This window comes from Chiloscyllium plagiosum, chromosome 21 (assembly GCF_004010195.1).
Source record: "Chiloscyllium plagiosum isolate BGI_BamShark_2017 chromosome 21, ASM401019v2, whole genome shotgun sequence".
NCBI classification, from domain to species: Eukaryota; Metazoa; Chordata; class Chondrichthyes; order Orectolobiformes; family Hemiscylliidae; genus Chiloscyllium; species Chiloscyllium plagiosum.
In genome coordinates, this window is record NC_057730.1 from 45,427,688 (window position 1) to 45,444,384 (window position 16,697).

A 16,697-nucleotide genomic window follows, 5' to 3' on the forward strand; every position below is an offset into this window, starting at 1 on the left:
ATGTGGTGGAGGTTGGTACAATTGCAACATTTAAGAGGCATTTGGATGGGTATATAAATAGGAAGGGTTTGGAGGGATATGTGCCGGGTGCTGGCAGGTGGGACTAGATTGGGTTGGGATATCTGGTCGGCATGGACGGGTTGGAACGAAGGGTCTGTTTCCATGCTGTACATCTCTATGACTCTATGAGATGCTGCCTCACTCGCTGAGTGTTTTCAGCATTCTCAGTACTCCCGTGACATTCCCCTGAACTGCAGAATATTGGGAAAGACTACAAGTTGATTGTTTTTCCAAAAACAAGAAAACTTGAGTGTGAGCAAGGGTCACTAAAGTTTCAAGGAAGGTGATACAAAATATTTGATTTTACGCATTTCTAATCAAGCTTCTGGTTAACAATCTCTAGCTTTAAGGAGAATTCTACCAGATTCTCCAGACTGGCTATATGTCTAGAATTTATTATCCCTGGAATCATTCTAGTAAACACATTGAAATTAAAAAAAGAACAGGTGGTGATCTCACTGAGAAATAGAAGATTCTGAGGGGGCTTGAGGGTGGAAGAGCTAACAGCAACTCTTTATTACTTGCCACATGCAAATCCAATTGTGGTGAAGGTATATGGGGAGTCGAGTGTGTGGTGCTGGAGAAGCACACAAGGTCATCGGACACTGCCTGACATGCTGTGCTTTTCCAGCACCACACGTTTGACTCTGATCTCCAGCATCTGCAGTCCTCACTTTCTCCTAGAAGGTACAGTATATGGGGACCACTATGGCCCAAGACACTGAATCCTAGTAAGAGCCATCAGCTTTACTGAGGAGGAAAAGAGTTGGAGAGAATGGAGGGGTTTTCACTACCTGCTAAACTCAGACTATCAGCCTGACAGGAAAATCCATCCACAGTATCTGATGCAAGTAACTTCATGGAAGTGTTTTCAGAAAATCAATGATAAACAACAGAGAGTGAATTGGGAGGATTAAAGCTCAGTTTGAAAATGAACAGGTTATTCACATCAACCTAGAACCGTCAGCATTTTTTATTCTTACATGGGCCGTACACATCATTACCCTTCAGGGCTCTAGGCCATTTCAGAGGGCAGGAATCAACCACTTTGATGCTGGTCTAGAGCCATATGTAGGCCATTCTGGGTGAGGACAGCAGGACATTAGTGAACTACTTATGATAACTGACAATGGCTTCCGCAGTTACAATTAGTCTGGCATTTTTAATTCCACATTTTATTGCATTCAAACGTCACTGCCTACTGTGGTGGAATTCAAACCCAGTGCTACTCCAGTGTCAATGTGACTGGGACACTATCTCCTAATAAGAGTTCTAGCTGTGACAGCCCCTTTCTTTGTGTTTGTGGAAAATTAGAACAACATCCCCTGAACAGCAGACCACACCCGAGGGACCGAATGGCCCATGTCTGGTCCTCATTCACATGTCTGTGCAGCAATTTGATTTTGTTAGGACATTTGTCATTCTTTCTTTATTGATTTGAAACACTATAGTTCATCACTTTAAGCCTTCCGATATATTAACTATAGATAGCAAGCAGATTTTTACGGGGGGAAGTGATGGTCTTCTAGTATTATCACTCGACTGTTATTCCAGAGACCCTGAAAATGTTCTAGGGACCTGGGTTCGAATCCCACCAAGACCAATGGTGGAATTTCAATGCATTAACAATCTGGAATTAAGAATCTAATGACGATCATGAATTGATTGCTGATTGTTGGGAAAAACCCATCTGGTTCACTACAGTCCTTTAGGAAAGGAATTTGCCATCTTTACCTGATCTGGCCTATGCGTGATCCCAGACCCACAGCAATGTGGTTGACTCTGAACTGCCCTCTGGGCAATTAAGGATGGGCAATAAATGCTGGCCTAGCCAACAATGCCCTCATCCCATGAATGGAAAAAAAAATGAAGTGACAGGTTAGCAAGTGAATTATTAGTTCAGAGAATGGCACTGGAATCCAATCCCAACTGATAACCCAGGTATAAGTGACAGGATAATTTTTACCTCGTGGTTAATTATGCAGTTTTGACTGCAATAGTACCTAAATGACATGTAAGAAAGTGTCACAGAGTAGCACCTGCATTAGCAAGAAACTGAGTGATTTGGGTGCTTTGACTTAGAAGAAGCACATTTTTATAATCTTTATTCTTTCATGAGGTGTGGGCATCACCAGCAAAGCTAAGATTTGTTGCTCATCCCTCATTCTCTTTGAGTGACCATTTCAGAGGGCAGTTAAGAGTCCACCACGTTGCCATGGGTCTGGAGTCACATGTAGGCGAGGTAAGGATGAGAAATTGCCTTCCCTCACAGATATCAGTGAATTTGATGGGTTTTCACAACAATCTGTCATAGCTTCACGGCAGCCATTACTGGACTTAATTTTCAACTCCAATTAGAAATTGATTTCAATTCCGCTAGCTGCTGTGGTGAGATTTGAATTATCCCAGAACACTAGCCTGGGCTGGGTCTCTGGATCTGGAATGTTATTGGACTCTATCATGATGCCATTGTTGCTGCCCTCTAATTGCAGATGTACGACTGCTTTTGTGGGAAGTATGGGCAAAGACCACAGAGAATCAGCAGTTGTACTATTTCTAAAGGGTCTGGAGAGGTTGGGGAGCTGTATTCATCAATCCCTCATCAGTGTTAAGGAAGGAAACTCCAGGAATCCTCTCAGAATTCCAAGGTCACGTTCTGTGTGTCACACCTCACAACATCAACAATGACGGCTCATCCTGAATTATGTGTAACATAAACTGTACGGCAAAAGGAGATCTCCTAAAGTCTGCACATCAACACACAATATTAAACAGTGATGCCATCTACTGAATATTGCAATGATTTCACCCCTTCATTTAATAGAAGCAAAACTAACTTACTTGATGAAAGAGTTCTATAAATAGATGAAAAAAAAGAACTTTAAAAAGGAGGAAAATGAAAACAGTGGATCTTTAAAAATATGGAATTGTGGTTTGCTAATCTTTTCTATAAACTACATTCTCTGAAATAAGGGTAAATATATATTTTTATTTGAATGACAATGATAGTGCTTAAAATTGGTAATTTATTTGTAAGCTACATTAAAAGAGAAGATATGCTTATTAAAAATTCTCAATCATTCCTAAAGAGGACATATTGTTATGAATTGAATTGAAAACAATTTGCCTTCAAGTGGTGTTGTTCACATGTAGTTTGAATTCTGAAGAATTCAGGCCTCGAAATGTTATTGGTGTGTGAGATAGGGAACAGAACATGCTCTATGCCTGAGGAAGGTATACGGTCTTATTTCAATGGAACCAGACAGAGCCAAGAGATAGGATAGGATGAGGATAACTGGCCAGGCACTGGGTTGAGACCAGGTCGGGGAGGATAGGAGGCTGAGGGAATGTAGCAGCAGTGACCCTAAAGCTCTGAGTTTAACTGATGAGTGAAAACTATTGCAGTATGAGATCAAACAACTTGCACTGCAGTTTACACAAGAGGTCAGGTTTCAAGATTAAAATAAAATGTATTATTGCTGAGGTTTCAAAAGCTACAAATATTCTGATATGGAGGGGGAGGGACTTCCTGTGTACATCCCAAATAACTTGCCTCATTGCAAAAGAGTTGTCTGACGGAGACAGCATGGTGACACTAAGAGGAAATGCACATCCCCTACTTTCTTTTTAAAAATTGTATGGACAATAGAGATTAGAGTCTGTATTTTAACCACTGTCATTTGAATTATACTCAGGGCTTTCAAACTGATATATTGTCGATCCAAGTGCTGCAATACAGATCCTGGTACTGACTATGGAAAACAAAGGTATACTGGTTTTGTTACAACAATAGAATATTTTGTGTAGCACCTTTAAAATCGTAAGACCTCCCAAGGTGCTTTGAGGGTCTGTTATAAGGCAAAGTGTAACCTCAAGCCATAAGAACAAACATTTAGTCACATGACCAAAATCTTGGTCAAAAAGGTAGGGTTAGAGGGGCACCTTAAAAGGAGGAGATCAAGGTGGAGGGGTTCAGAGCTCAGGGTTTTGTGCAGTTAAAGACACCAATGGTGGAGTAATTAAAATTGAGGAGAGTAAAGGAGTCAGAAATAGAGGAGTGTAGAGATCTTGAAGAATTGGAGGAGATTACTGTACAAAGGAAGGGAGGGGTGAGGCTGTGGAGCCACTTGAGCATAAGGATAGGAATTCCGTCAGAATAGCGCATCTTTTCTACAAAGGAATCATTTTAACCTCAATACACCAATAACCTTTGGACAGTTAAGAATAAACATAGGAAACCCTATTCATTCACTTTGATGAGGTGCCAGGTCAGCGTTATCATAAATCTTTCGGGACACACATGTAGTGAGACAGATCTCAATCGCTGACTCGGACTTCAATAAGCCAACATACAGGAAAGTGTTTGAAAAGACATTTCTTAAACCCACCTCAACATGTTGCTTAAAGCAAAGGAAAGAACAGAAACAAGTGATTTTGGATTTGGTAATACAGTTACTGCCGTTACTTAACACAACTTCATATTCCTCACGATCTACCAAACAATATTAAGCTTTTACACCATGCAAAAAATTACAAACAACTTTCTGAATGACATCTAGTTTACAAATGCAATGCCACTGCGAGGTCATAAATATTATATCAATCTAGTTACTGTCCATTGAGGAGGACAGTAATAGCTATAAGGCATGTTTGGCTTTGTAAATGCAATCAGACCCACTGTCTGTACAGTCACATCATCTGAATACTACTGAATTCTGACTAATGTGTGATACAGCAGCCTCATTGTGCCCATTTCTTTTCTTACCATTTATTTTCCCACAGGGTCCGTGAAGTGTCGCATCACTCGATATGTGAAAACCTGGTACAACAAGGTCCAGAAGAGAATAATCTCCCACTCCTCAGTATTAGGAAACACAGTAAACCACACCCAAATTAGTCACAGTGAGTTGTCACTGTATTCCCAGCAGCTCCCACATAGCTGCCAAATTGGCTGGATTCACGCACGTGTGGACTCGATTTTGGATTGAAAGTGGTGGTATAAGCAGAGGAAAGGTTTCCCTCAGCTTCCACTCACTGCTGAACACAAAATCACAAGCTTATTAGTTCACTAAACTCTGAGATTAATGGTCACCTTCCACACAAATCATATCAATTGATGCTTGTTGTTTTTTCCAAAGTTTTTATTTCGCTTGCAAATTCAGAAAGATAATATGGGTCAGATTTTTTTTATTCGCAATGCATTGTAGCAGTGTTGGATTAGACAGTTAGGTTCTCCCCCCCCCCCAAGATGACCTAGTGGTATTATCACTAGATTATTAATCCAGACACCCTGGTAATGTTCTCTGAATTCAGGTTTGAATCCACCCCAGCAGATGGTGGAATTTGAATTTTTTTTAAACTTGGAACTAAGAGTCTAACGATGACCATGAATCCATTGTCAATTGTGGGGGGAAAACCCACCTGGTTTATTAATGTCCTTTAGGGAAGGAATCTGGCATCCTCACTTGGTCTGGCCTACATGTGACTCCAGACCCACAGTAATGTGGTTGACACTTGGGGATGGGTATTAAATTCTGGCCTGGCCAGCGACATGTTCATCCCGTGAATGAATAAATAAACACAAAGTTCCAAGATTACAACACTGATCAAAGTGTGAGGTGATAATGAGTAACTGGCTGTTGAGCAGGTTGGCATGCAATGGGACATCTATATCCTCAAGCAATGAGATACATGCATTAGAAAATGAGCACTCTCCAGGACAGGGCAGTTGATTCATGAAGGTAAATTCCCAAGAAAGAAATAGGCTTCTTAAAGCTAAAGGTTTCAATGGCTATGGGAAGAGAGAAGTATGGCAATGGGATACGATTGTACTGATTGGGAGAGCAGGCTCAATGGGATGAGTGGTCAACTCCCTCTTCTATTTTATAAGTTTCTATGTCAAATCAAATACATAAGTAAGTGAGGGAGGGGTCATGGAGGAAGAACAATTTAGTTGAGAGAAAAAGTAAAAAGCAAAAAAATAATGTTTTTTGCAACGTCCCTGAAAGACCTGAAGGACAATAGACAATAGGTGCAGGAGTAGGCCATTCTGTCCTTTGAGCCAGCACTACCATTATGATCATGGCTGATCATCCTCAATCAGTATCCTGTTCCTGCCTTATCCCCATAACCCTTGATTCCACTATCCTTAAGAGCTCTATCCAACTCTTTCTTGAATGAGACTGCATGCTTTAAAGTTAATTTGTAGTGTTAGAGATCGGCACTTATTGACCATGTTATTACGAAGATTACTTAGGCTTGCTTAACTTTCAGTGCTGAGCTTAATCGATAATTAATGGACAAGTGTGGCAACTTTGTAAAAATCCAGGAGGCTAAGAGCAAGATGCCACTTTTGAAAGTTGACAGAGGAACCATGTAACTTTTAGAGATTCACACGTAATGTGACTGCTGTATAACCCATAAATAACAGACTGAACCTTTGACCTTTCCATTATTTAGGCAATAAATTCTGGCCTAAATGTTCACACTCTAAAGTCCAACGTTGGTGGTGGTTGCAGGAGTGGGGAAAGAACCATCTGTGAACAGCCTTCTTGCTTTCAATTTCCAAAAGGTACAACAAGCCATAGTGTTATTAAGTGGATTAATGCTTGTGAAAGCATAAGGCATAATATATACATGACAAATTTGATATTTCAACCTTCAATTTATTTTTTACCAGTTATGCTAGTTAATTACAACAATGCATTTCCAACATTCAACTTCACCAAGTGATTTTAATTTGTTGCAGATCATACAAAATTAGCTTCGTCTCCCAGTTGAGCTCTGTTAATTGATCTCAGGAGCACATAGAGTCATACAGCACAGGAACAGACCCTTCGGTCCATCCAGTCCATACTGAGCATAATCTTAAACTGAACTTGTCCCACCTGCCTGCTCCTGGCCCATATCCCTCCAAACCTTTCCTATTCATGTCCTTATCCAAATGTCTTTTAAATGTTGTAACTGTGCCCACATCCACCACTCCCTCCCTTAGGAAATTCATTCACATGCAAACTTCTTTCTTTGTAAAAATTTGCCTCTTGTGTCTTTTTTAAATCTCTCTCCTCCCACATTTAAAGGCTTAACACGAGTCATTTACTGTACATTTGGGATCAGAACTGGAACAAGTCCTTTCTCCTGCTTCAGTTCAACAGGGGTGACCTGAGATTATTGAATGAACAGATAATAATGGCAGCAATAACTGGTGAAATTAATTTCACTCCATGCAATCTTGAGAATGGTGGTTTCAGGTCACTACAGTAGGAAACTTTCCCATTACTGTAGCACACTAACATAATGCTGCATCGCTTTGTAAAGAGATATTCTGTGGGCCTCTTAATTAGTATCACCAACAGCTCCACCTACATGCAAGTGTTGTCAAAGAAATGACTTGGAGGTGCCGGGTGTACAAAGGTGTACAAAGAGGATTGGGATGTACAAAGTTAAAAATCACACAACCCCAGGTTATAATCCAACAGGTTTAAAGCTAGTGCTTCCAAATAAACCTGTTGGACTATAACTGTTGGACTATAACCTGGTGTGTGATTTTTAACTTTGTCAAAGAAATACAGACTTGCATTGATAAAGTATTTTTCATGAGCATAGAACATCCCAAAGCTCTGCGCAGCCAATGAAGTCATCATAATGCATGAAATGCAGCAGTCATTACTTACAATAGCGGCATGGTGGCACAGTGGTTAGCACTGCTGCCTCACAGCGCCAGAGACCCGGGTTCAATTCCTGCCTCAGGTGACTGACTGTGTGGAGTTTGCACATTCTCCCTGTGTCTGCGTGGGTTTTCTCCGGGTGCTCCGGTTTCCTCCCACAGTCCAAAGATGTGCAGGTCAGGTGAATCGGCCATGCTAAATTGCCCGTAGTGTTAGGTAAGGGGTAAATGTAGGGGTATGGGTGGGTTGCGCTTCGGCGGGTCGGTGTGGACTTGTTGAGCCGAAGGGCCTGTTTCCACACTGTAATGTAGTGTAATGTAATCTAATCTAATCTTAACTTCAACAAACAGTAATGTAATAATGACCAGTTATTGTGATGGTGGTTGAGCGATAAATATTGGTTAATAACTCCCTTGCTCTTCTTCAACGCAATGAGGTGTCAGTTTAACATCCCATGTAAAATCACCACCGGTAAACCAGCACTTGATCAGAATTTCAGCAGAAAATGAAGTCCTGACATGAAACTTGAACCCATCGCCTTTGGACTTAGAGGCAAGAATGCGATCAAGTTTGCCACAATCTCATCCAGTCTTTCCACCACAAATGGAGACCACATATGAAAGAGGTGATGGTGCAATCCAGAAGGTCAGGTTAATGCTCTAGTGATGTTGGATTGAATCTCACCATGTCATTGGTGGCCATTTAAATTTAATTAATTAATTAATTAATTAATCAGGGAATTAAAAGGCTAGTCTCAGTAACCCTGTCTTTGAAACAATCATGAATCTATCAGCTGTTCTTTTGGGGATGTCCTTTAGGATAAGTGATCTCCTGTCATAACCCAGTCTGGCGATATTTGACTCTAGAGACAAAACAATACTGCCAGTGCTGGAATCGAGAGTAGACAAACAGGAGGCTGGAAGAACACAGCAAGCCAGGCAGCATCAGGAGGTGGGGAAGTTAACATTTCGGGTATAATCCTTTTTCAGGACTGGAGGTGAAGTCGTGGGAGCGACAGATAAAGGGGGTTTGGGGTAGGGAGAGTAGCGGAATGGTGAGGTAGTAATAGGTGGGGACACAGGTAATTGGTATGACCTGGTTGGTAAATGGGAGGAATGAATCCAGTTGGTGGCTGGAAGGAAAGATCAGTTGGTGGAACGGAGGGGAGGGCTTGGGAGCTGGAAAGGAAGCTGAGGGATGGGTGAGATGGTTATTTGAAATTGGAGAACTTAATGTTAAGTCCTCTGGGCTGTAGGCTGCCAAGGCGGAAGACCCTATACCTTCCTCCTCACCACCCATACACTCAACTCAAACTCTCACTCCTCCTGACGCTCCATCTTGCACCGTCTCCTGGCACGTGTCCTTTCACCCAACTGCCTACTGTACTACCCCCTCCTTCATCCACCTTCCCACCACAATACTCCTTCCTTGCCCATCTGCCCACCATGCTGTATGTTGTTGACTCTTAATTACCCTCTGAAATGGTTTTAACAAGCCATTCAGTTCAAGAGCAACTGGCAAACAAATGAACGTCTGAGAGTGATACCCGCCACCCAAGAAATAAAGATCATATACAAGCCTTATCCATTGCATATTGTTCATTAAAAGCTTCCAGCAAGAATGGACTTTGAGATGTGTATCTACATAGTCGTTTGATTAGCCTAAAATCCAGCACTACTGTACATCATTCCAAGTTATAACAAGAACTCATGACTTATGTTGCTTTACATAATATCATGCCCCAGTCTCACTGTCAAACAACAGAAAGCTACTGAATGAGGTCTAATGGAATAAAATGTTTCGGGTTAGTGTCAACTTACTCTCATTTGAAGCAACTTCTGTTTTCAAAAGGGCTTCCACATTATTATTCTAAGGTACTGACATTGACAACATGTTTACTGAAGCAGTTTAATATAATTCAATCAAATATCATAATCACTGAAAGTCAGGTAAGAAATAATGTAGCCTAAAACCTAACTTCAGCCGTCAGACTCTGAGGTACAATAAATCCAAAATAGATCATTATTTTATGCTGAATATATAAATGTTTTCATTATTGCAACTCCACACTTAATTTTACTTTAATAGCAATCCTTTCATTACTGTATAACCACTGCTTCACTTCTGCGTGGACTGTTTATATTCTACAGTCTCCCAGTTTTAGAAAATAAATCTACAGTCTGCATCACTGAAAACAGTGGCTCAGTGGTTAGCACTACTGACTTACAGCACCAGGGACCCAAGTTCGCTTCCACCCTTGGGTGACTGTCTGTGTGGAGTTTGCACATTCTACCTGTGACTGTGTGGGTTTCCTCCCACATTCCAAAGATGTGCAAGGTAGGTGGATGGGCCATGCTAAATTGCCCATGGTGTCCAGGGATGTGCAGGCTAGTTAGATCAGCCATGGGGCATGCAGGGTTACAGCGACGGGGGTGGATCTGGGTGGGATGCTCTTCAGAGGTTGGTATAGACTGAATGAGCCGAAAAGCCTGCTTCCACACTATAGAGATTCTATGATTTCTATTAATAACTAGGGGAAAGTCCAGCTCTGAAGAGTGGGCTATGTTTCACCAGTTTTGTTTTGTCAAAATTCTTTAAATTTCCATAAACAGAGGATCACTTGTTCCTACCATAATTCACTTCACTGTCATCAAAAAGGTAATTCTGTAAAATACCAATCCAATACATCCAAAGATATACAGGTCAGTTGAATTGGCCATGTTAAATTGCCCATAGTGTTAAGTCCATTAGTCAGTGGCAAATATAAGGTAGGGGAATGGGTCTGGGTGGGTTACTCTTCGGAGGGTCAGTGTGGACTTGTTGGGCTGAAGGACCTGTTTCCATACTGTAGGGAATCTAATCTAATCTAAAAGCACATATCCTTTAACATCCTTTTTATCCTTTATCGTCATATTAACACTTATATGTTTTACATTTAGGATATATCAACCAAATATACTGATCTGTGACTCAGGACCCTAAAATGTTTATCGTTTTCAGGTTCAAGGAAACTTTAAATTGTACAAGACTGACAGTAATGCCTTTGGGCTCCTACATGACTAGAGTATGTAAATTATCCAGCAATATTCTTACTGAAACCAGTTCCTCCATTCACCAGTTCCCCACTGATTCTTTTCCATGTGTGATATGAAATGATCCTCTATTAATTTAAGACTGTATTTAAATACTGTTAGATTACATTTGTGACACTGGAGAGGGCATTATCTATTATAGTTACAGGCGAGAGAGAATGACAGGGGCGGTTTCCCTTTTACTTTCTCAAGACAGATGTGCTTTTAGAAAGAAAAACTTTTTTTTAACACCGAGTGCTGGAAACAGTAGGGGTTGACAAATGACAAGGTTTCTTGTTTTAAGAAAGATAAATGTTTATAATTTAGCACCCAACAATATACAGTATATGCAACCACACCCAGTTACTCATACAGGCAAACACAGAGTAGAGAAGGGATTGTGATTACAAAGGCAGCATGCCCTTCGATCTTTGAAGGTTCTTTGTCACATTTGGTTCTCCTGTGTCTTAGAATGTTGCAGGTCTGTCATTCTTGTTTCCGGTCCACTGAAGAATAGAGATTTGGAGGCTTAGGAAGATGAATTCACTGTGGATATTGCTTGCTGTAGGAGCTTTCTCTTATTCCACTCCAGTTGGGATGTTGCCCTCCACTGTCCTCAGAATGGTCCTGACAACTTGGCCACTGACAAACTATTTCCCACATTCACAGGCCATTGTGATAGAAGCGGGATTTTTCTCACCTCTCTTTAGATTTTGCACTCTGGTGTCACATAACCTCTGCAGGCAGTGTTGTGAAATTAATGTCTTTAATTATTTAGAGGACAGCTATTAACCACAGAAAGGCTAAATGCATTTCAGAAACATTGAAAATAGCAGCAGCAGTAGGCAATTCAGCCCTTTGAGCCAGTGCTGCCATTTAAGATGATCAACGCTAATCCTCTATCTCAATGCCACCTTGAACGTTTATAGATCTATTTCTTTCTTCAATATATTCAATGGCTTGGCCCTCAGCATCTTACATGGTAGAGAATTGCACAGGGTCACCACCCTCGAGGTGAAAATGTTTCATTTCATGTCAGTCCAAAATGGTCTCGGCCATCCCTCTGTTCTAGAATCCCCATCCAGGGAGAACATCATCCTAATAAAATTTGTTCCAATCTTATCAGAATTTTATACCTAATCTCTATTCATGCAACAAACCTGCCACCTCAGGAAACAGTCTGGTGAACTTTCACTCCACTCCCTCGATGGCAAGTATATAATTCCTTAGGTAAGCACATGATACTCCAGATTGTGTGTTAGCAAGGTCCTGCACACTGCACTTGTTCTGTACTCAACCTCTCGGTCACCAACATAGCCTCTGCCTTTCTATCGACTCCTGCATGCTTGCTTTCAATGATCAGTTGTACACTGTCACCCATGTCCCTTTGTATGTCAACCTTTCCCAATCTATCGCCATTTAAATAATACTCTACTATTCTGTTTATCCTGCTTTGTGTTTATCCATATTATACTGCTACGTATTTTTCCAACACAATCAACCTGTCTAAATCACCTTGAAGTCTCTTTATTTCCTTCTCGCCTTTCGATTTCTTCTAGTTTTGCATTATCAGAAAACTTGGAAATATTACATTTGATCCGTCATCCAGATTGTTAATAATATATTGTAAATAGCTGAGTCCTACACTGATCCATCTGGTATCCCACTGGACATGGTTTTCCACAGAAATGACCCATTTATTGCAACTCTCTGTTTCCTGTCTGCTAACCAATTCTCAATATATCCCATGTACATTAATCTTGCACACGAGCTGCTTACATGGGACTTCATCAACAGTTCTCTGAAATTTCAGCTACAGTACGGCCATTGGTTCTCCCTCATCTATTCTATCAGTTGCATTCTCAAAAAGACTCCGGTTGGTTTGCCAAACATGATTTCCCTCTCATAAATCCATGTTGACATTGTCTAATCCCATTGGTGTCTTCTAAGCGCACAGTTGTCTCACTAACATCTCAAAAGATCTATCCCAAAAATGCATAGGCATGTTGATGACTTGTCGAGACATGAAGTCCAGTTCAGGGGTCCTGCCTAGTTCCATGTGTACTGACAGGAAATAAGAGGTCACCTGACTTCTCAATTCCATTCTGACTTGAAGTAACCTATTCATTTTGCATTGATAATCCCGAAGACCAGGAGTGTGACCCACATGGCATATAGAGTTACAGAGTCATTGAGGTGTACAGCATGGAAACAGACCCTTCGGTCCAACCTGTCTATGCCGACCAGATATCCCAACCCAATCTAGTCCCACCTGCCAGCACCTGGCCCATATCCCTCCAAACCCTTCCTATTCATATACCCATCCAGATGCCTTTTAAATGTTGCAATTGTACCAGCGTCTACCACTTCCTCTGGCAGCTCATTCCATACACGTACCACCCTCTGCGTGAAAAAGTTGCCCCGTAGGTCTCTTTTATATCTTTCACCTCTCACCCAAAACCTATGCCCTCTAGCTCTGCACTCAACAACCCCAGGGAAAAGACTTTGCCTATTTATCCTATCCATGCCCCTCATAATTGTGTAAACCTCTATAAGGTCACTCCTCAACCTCTAACACTCCAGGGAAAATAGCTCCACTCTTCAGCCTCTCCCTATAGCTTAAATCCTCCAACCCTGGCAACATCCTTGTAAATCGTTTCTGAACCCTTTCAAGTTTCACAACATCCTTCCTGTCGCAAGGAGCCCAGAACTGCACACAATATTCTAATAGTGGCCAAACTAATGTCCTATACAGCTACAAATGACCTCCCAACTGTACTCAATACTCTGACCAATAAAGGAAAGCATACCAAATGCCTTCTTCACTATCCTATCTACCTGCGACTCCACTTTCAAGGAGCTATGAACCAGCACTCCAAGGTCTCTTTGTTCAGCAACACTCCCTAGGACCTTACCATTAAATGTATAAGTCCTGCTAACAGTTGCTTTCCCAAAATGCAGCACTTTACCTTTATCCAAATTAAACTCCATTTGCCACTGCTCAGCCCATTGGCCCATTGGGTCTAGATCCTGTTGTAATCTGAGGTAACCCTCTTCGCTGTCCACTACACCTCCAATTTTGGTGTCATCTGCAAACTTACTAACTGTACCACTGATGCTGACATCCAAATCATTTATGTAAATGACAAAAAGTAGAGGACCCAGCACCGATCCTTGTGGCACTCCACTGGTGACAGGCCTCCAGTCTGAAAAACAACCCTCCACCATCACCCTCTGTCTTCTACCTTTGAGCCAATTCTAAACTGGTACGATCTGAAGGAAACAAGTACAGACTGCACTGCCTGGATATGTGATGGAAGCAAGTTCGACTGAGTTATTCAAGAAGGTATCAGATTATTATTTGGATAGAAAAAGTGTGCAAGGGAATGGGGGAAAAAGCAGGAGATTAAGACTCGGTGATAATGCTCATTTAAAAAGCCAGTGCAGGCACAATGAGCCAAATGGCCTCCTTTGGCACCATAACAATTCTGTGGTTCTGTTTGTGATGGTTACCTGGTTGTCTTATCCAATATTCCACTTTTGATCAAAATCACTTATGCATATTTAGAAATCAAATCTTTGTAAACTGACATTAATCTCATTTCCATTTACATATATATTGCAGATCAGTCAAGAGTTGCTGTAGCAATATGGATCTTGACTTTGTAGTCTGGCAGGAGAAAGTGAGGACTGCAGATGCTGGAGATCAGAGCTGAAAATGTGTTGCTGGAAAAGCGCAGCAGGTCAGGCAGCATCCAAGGAGCAGGAGAATCGACGTTTCGGGCATGAGCCTGGAGAAGGGCTCATGCCCGAAACGTCGATTCTCCTGCTCCTTGGATGCTGCCTGACCTGCTGCGCTTTTCCAGCAACACATTTTCAGCTCGGGGCCCTATTCTCTCCCTAGTTTGTCCTTAATATATTTGTAAAAACTCTTTGGATTCTCCTTAACTCTGTTTGCCAAAGCTATCTCATGTCCCCGTTTTGCCCTCCTGATTTCCCTCTTATGTGTACTTTTACTGCCTTTATATTCTCAGGATTCACTCGGTCTATACCTGACATATGCTTCCTTCTTTTTCTTAACCAAAACCTCAATTTCTTTAGTCATCCAGCATTCCCTATACCTACCAGCCTTCCCTTTCACCCTGACAGGAATGTACTTTCTCTGGATTCTCATTATCTCATTTCTGAAGGCTTCCCATTTTCCAGCCGTCCCTTTACCTGTGAACATTTGCCCCCAATCAGCTTTCGAAAGTTCTTGCCTAATACTGTCAAAATTGGCCTTTCTCCAATTTAGAACTTCAACTTTTAGATCTGGTCTATCCTTTTCCATTGTTATTTAAAATCTAATAGAATTATGGTCACTGGCCCCAAAGTGCTCCCCCACTGAAACCTCAGTCACCTGCCCTGCCTTATTTCCCAAGAGTAGGTCAAGTTTTGCACCTTCTCTCATAGATACACCCACATACTGAATCAGAAAATTGTCTTGTACACACTTAACAAATTCCTCTCCATCCAAACCCTTAACACTATGGCAGTCCCAGTCTATGTTTGGAAAGTTAAAATCCCCTACCATAACCACCCTATTATTCTTACAGATAGCTGGGATCTCCTTACAAGTTTGTTTCTCAATTTCCCTCTGACTATTAGGGGGTCTATAATACAATCTCAATAAGGTTATCATCCCTTTCTTATTTCTCAGTTCCACCCAAATAACGTCCCTGGATCTATTTCCGTGAATATCCTCCCTTAGCACAGCTATAATGCTATCCCTTATCAAAAATGCCACCCTCCCCATCCTTTCTTGCCTCCCTCTCTATCCTTCCTGTAGCATTTTTATCCTGGAACATTAAGCTGCCAGTCCTGCCCATCCCTGAGCCATGTTTCTGTAATTGCTATGATATCCCAGTCCCATGTTCCTAACCATGTCCTGTGTTCATCTGCCTTCCCTGTTAGGCCCCTTGCATTGAAATAAATGCAGTTTAATTTATTAGTCCTACCTTGTCCCTGCCTGCCCTGACTGTTTGACTCACTTCTGTTCTCAGCTGTATCAGTCTTAGATTGATCTCTTTCCTCATTATCTCCCTGGGTCCCACCCCCCCACCTTATTAGTTTAAATCCTCCCGAGCAGCTCTAGCAAATTTCCCTGCCAGTATATTAGTCCCCTTCCAATTTAGGTGCAATCTGTCCTTCTTGTACAGGTCACTTCTACCCCAAAAGAGATTCCAATGATCCAAAAATGTGAATCCTTCCCCCATACACCAGCTCCTCAGCCATGCATTCAACTGCTCTATTCCTGCCCTCACTAGCTCGTAGCACGGAGTAATCCAGATATTACTACTCTCGAGAACCTCGTTTTTAAATTTCTGCCTAACTCTCTGTAATCTCCCTTCAGAATCTCAATCTTTTCCCTTGCAATGTCGTTGGTTCTCCAGATATTACTACTCTCGAGGACCTCGTTTTTTAAATTTCTGCCTAACTCTCTGTAATCTCCCTTCAGAATCCCAACCTCTTCCCTTCCTATGTCGTTGATTCCAATATGGACAATGATCTCTTGCTGGTCCCTCTCTGAGACATCCTTGATCCTGGCACCAGGAAGCAACTTACCATTCTGATTTTTCACTGCTGGCCACAGAAACGTCTGTCTGTACGTCGGACTAGAGAATCCCCAAACACAATTGATCTCTTAGAACCCGACGTACCCATCGTTGCATTAGAGCCAGTCTCAATACCAGAAACTTGGCTGTTCGTGCTACGTTCCCCTGAGAATCCATCATCCCCTACATTTTCCAAAACAGCATACCTGTTTGAAATGGGTATATCGACAAAAGACTCCTGCACTAGCTGCCTACCTCTCTTACCCTTCCTGGAGTTAACCCATCTATGTGACTGTATCTGAGAC

At 41.6% G+C, this 16,697-nt stretch overlaps 1 protein-coding gene across 5 annotated transcripts in view; it reads right to left on the minus strand.

Moving 5' to 3' along the window:
- LOC122560826 (neuronal-specific septin-3-like) overlaps positions 1-16,697 on the minus strand; it is a 464,551-nt gene that overhangs the window by 230,013 nt on the left and 217,841 nt on the right. Inside the window, exon 1 of one of the 5 annotated variants that reach the window (XM_043711968.1) lies at positions 4,826-4,909. The exons of the other annotated variants lie outside the window; for them this stretch is intronic. The gene's annotated coding sequence lies outside the window, so the exon portion shown is untranslated. Of the gene's footprint in view, positions 1-4,825; positions 4,910-16,697 lie in introns of those variants that run through there. 5 annotated transcript variants of the gene reach the window in all.